This window comes from Nanorana parkeri, unplaced genomic scaffold, assembly GCF_000935625.1.
Source record: "Nanorana parkeri isolate BGI_ZX_2015 unplaced genomic scaffold, ASM93562v1 scaffold210, whole genome shotgun sequence".
Lineage (NCBI taxonomy): Eukaryota > Metazoa > Chordata > Amphibia > Anura > Dicroglossidae > Nanorana > Nanorana parkeri.
In genome coordinates, this window is record NW_017306478.1 from 175,146 (window position 1) to 179,259 (window position 4,114).

The following is a 4,114-nucleotide window of genomic DNA, read 5'->3' on the forward strand; positions in this document are numbered from 1 at the left end:
AAATTCCACCCCCCACGTGGGGGGTGCCCCCCCCCCCCCGGCATTGGAAGGGTTAAGTGAAAGCCCCACTGCAAGGGTTAATAAAATGTGCGCCCGGAGTTCTTCTTTAAGAATTTTCTTAGCGGCCGGTGGAAAGGGGATGAGGTGCTCCTCTGTGATTGGCTAGTGTTTGCTTCAAATGGGCTTTGCACACCCATTAAAATCTATAGGAACGCAAAACCTTCTTGAAGCAGGTCAGAAGCAGGTGAAATGCAGGTCAGAAGCAGGTGAAATGCAGATCAGAAGCAGGTGAAATGTAGATCAGAAGCAGGTGAAATGCAGATCAGAAGCAGGTGAAATGTAGATCAGAAGCAGGTGAAATGCAGATCAGAAGCAGGTGAAATGTAGATCAGAAGCAGGTGAAATGCAGATCAGAAGCAGGTGAAATGTAGATCAGAAGCAGGTGAAATGCAGATCAGAAGCAGGTGAAATGTAGATCAGAAGCAGGTGAAATGCAGATCAGAAGCAGGTGAAATGTAGATCAGAAGCAGGTGAAATGCAGATCAGAAGCAGGTGAAATGTAGATCAGAAGCAGGTGAAATGCAGATCAGAAGCAGGTGAAATGTAGATCAGAAGCAGGTGAAATGCAGATCAGAAGCAGGTGAAATGTAGATCAGAAGCAGGTGAAATGCAGATCAGAAGCAGGTGAAATGTAGATCAGAAGCAGGTGAAATGCAGATCAGAAGCAGGTGAAATGTAGATCAGAAGCAGGTGAAATGCAGATCAGAAGCAGGTGAAATGTAGATCAGAAGCAGGTGAAATGCAGATCAGAAGCAGGTGAAATGTAGATCAGAAGCAGGTGAAATGCAGATCAGAAGCAGGTGAAATGTAGATCAGAAGCAGGTGAAATGCAGATCAGAAGCAGGTGAAATGTAGATCAGAAGCAGGTGAAATGCAGATCAGAAGCAGGTGAAATGTAGATCAGAAGCAGGTGAAATGCAGATCAGAAGCAGGTGAAATGTAGATCAGAAGCAGGTGAAATGCAGATCAGAAGCAGGTGAAATGTAGATCAGAAGCAGGTGAAATGCAGATCAGAAGCAGGTGAAATGTAGATCAGAAGCAGGTGAAATGCAGATCAGAAGCAGGTGAAATGTAGATCAGAAGCAGGTGAAATGCAGATCAGAAGCAGGTGAAATGTAGATCAGAAGCAGGTGAAATGCAGATCAGAAGCAGGTGAAATGTAGATCAGAAGCAGGTGAAATGCAGATCAGAAGCAGGTGAAATGTAGATCAGAAGCAGGTGAAATGCAGATCAGAAGCAGGTGAAATGTAGATCAGAAGCAGGTGAAATGCAGATCAGAAGCAGGTGAAATGTAGATCAGAAGCAGGTGAAATGCAGATCAGAAGCAGGTGAAATGTAGATCAGAAGCAGGTGAAATGCAGATCAGAAGCAGGTGAAATGTAGATCAGAAGCAGGTGAAATGCAGATCAGAAGCAGGTGAAATGTAGATCAGAAGCAGGTGAAATGCAGATCAGAAGCAGGTGAAATGTAGATCAGAAGCAGGTGAAATGCAGATCAGAAGCAGGTGAAATGTAGATCAGAAGCAGGTGAAATGCAGATCAGAAGCAGGTGAAATGTAGATCAGAAGCAGGTGAAATGCAGATCAGAAGCAGGTGAAATGTAGATCAGAAGCAGGTGAAATGCAGATCAGAAGCAGGTGAAATGTAGATCAGAAGCAGGTGAAATGCAGATCAGAAGCAGGTGAAATGTAGATCAGAAGCAGGTGAAATGCAGATCAGAAGCAGGTGAAATGTAGATCAGAAGCAGGTGAAATGCAGATCAGAAGCAGGTGAAATGTAGATCAGAAGCAGGTGAAATGCAGATCAGAAGCAGGTGAAATGTAGATCAGAAGCAGGTGAAATGCAGATCAGAAGCAGGTGAAATGTAGATCAGAAGCAGGTGAAATGCAGATCAGAAGCAGGTGAAATGTAGATCAGAAGCAGGTGAAATGCAGATCAGAAGCAGGTGAAATGTAGATCAGAAGCAGGTGAAATGCAGATCAGAAGCAGGTGAAATGTAGATCAGAAGCAGGTGAAATGCAGATCAGAAGCAGGTGAAATGTAGATCAGAAGCAGGTGAAATGCAGATCAGAAGCAGGTGAAATGTAGATCAGAAGCAGGTGAAATGCAGATCAGAAGCAGGTGAAATGTAGATCAGAAGCAGGTGAAATGCAGATCAGAAGCAGGTGAAATGTAGATCAGAAGCAGGTGAAATGCAGATCAGAAGCAGGTGAAATGTAGATCAGAAGCAGGTGAAATGCAGATCAGAAGCAGGTGAAATGTAGATCAGAAGCAGGTGAAATGCAGGTAAGAAGCAGGTGAAATGCAGGTCAGAAGCAGGTGAAATGCTCCTGCCAATTAATTCTGAATGAGCTCTGTTGACACGGACCCTATACCAGAGGTGGGCAAACTCCAGCCCCCAGCTGTGGTGGAACTACAAATCCCATGAGGCATTGCAAGATTCTCCCAGCCACAGGCATGACTCCCAGAGACCGATGCATCATGGGATTTGTAGTTTCACCCCAGCTGGTTCCCTACCCCCGCCCTATACCACCCTGCCCAGTCCGTCCTCCGCGCCTGCCCTGGCAATTTGCAGCACAACACCCGGCAGCTCCCCCCACCCCGCCTCCAGAAACTTTCTACGTTTCCAGTGATCAGGGAAAAGTGTAACCCGCTGGATTCCTCCACATGGAGAATTCTCCGCCATCAATTATACAAAGCGCCGGCTCTGGGTAAGGGATAGCGCAGACCTCGGGCCTGCCAGCTGCCGGCCGGCTTCTATTACAGCCCCTCCTCTCCCGCCGTCTCATCAACGTTTCATGACCCGCGTGGTGTCCGTTTACTTTCTCCGCTCCCCGGGGTGTGCTGCGGAGAGAGGAGCCGGGAATAGAGGTCTCTGGACCGTAGGGATTGGCTGACATCACCGCAGGGCGCCCGGGAGTTTCTAGAATGGGTTTCAGCTTAGACCTGAACTCCGGGCACACAAACCTTCATCCAAACGTGTCCTCAGTAGCCACAGAGAATATAAATGTGCACCAAACGCCTCTGCAAACCCAGATATTACCTTATAAGAGTCACAGTGACATCATCGCATAGCCCGTGCAGAGGGCAGAGCTGTGGGAGGGACACAGCGGGCCCCACCCACTGCAGGAAATTACAGGGACACTCCCCTCCCACAGCTGCATGTAAACAAAGGGGTGAGATGTTTGTGCTGACGTCAGTTACCTTATATGGTCACATAGACATATTAGGTAAATGTCATTGCCATATAAGGTCAATGACATCACTGCACCCCGCCCCTTTGCTTACGTCAAGCTGTAGGTGGGGAATTCCCCACCCGCAGCTGATTGGGTGGCATGGAAGGAGGAGCTCCTTCTGGGTGTGAAGGAGCCCAGGTTCAGTCCAAGCAAGGAAGTGCCATGGACACTTCGACCCAATCAGCTGTGGGGCGGAGCGTTCCCTGCTGCGTGTAAACAAAGGGGCGGGGTGTTTGTGTTGACGTCAGTTACCTTATATGGCCACATAGACATATTAGGTCAATGTCATTTACCAAATAAATCATGTTGCCATATAAGGTCAATGACATCACTGCACCCCGCCCCTTTGCTTACGTCAAGCTGTAGGTGGGGAATTCTCCACCCGCAGCTAATTGGGTGGCACGGAAGGAGGAACTCCTTCTGGGTTCGGAGGAATGGGCCATGGGCACTTCCACCCAACCAGCTGAGGGGCAGAGCGTTCCCTGCTCCATGTAAACAAAGGGGCGGGATGTTTGTGTTTGACATCACTTACCTTATACGGCCATAAGGGGGGGAAGGGGGGCTCTATTTGTCCTGGTGACATCGAAACAGAAAGATATGGGAAGTCCAAAGTGGTCCAGTTGTCACCAGAACAGGAATACTGCGGGCAGAAGATGTGTATTGGGTGTCACTCAAATGAATGGCAATGCAACGCGGTAGGCGTATTGCTCAATAGCGTGCGTTGCTCTCATGGCACCATGCGATTAACGCATTGCAATGGTGTGAACAAGCCCTAAAGGAGCCCAGCAGAGGGACAGGAGGGGGATAGAAGAGAGATTT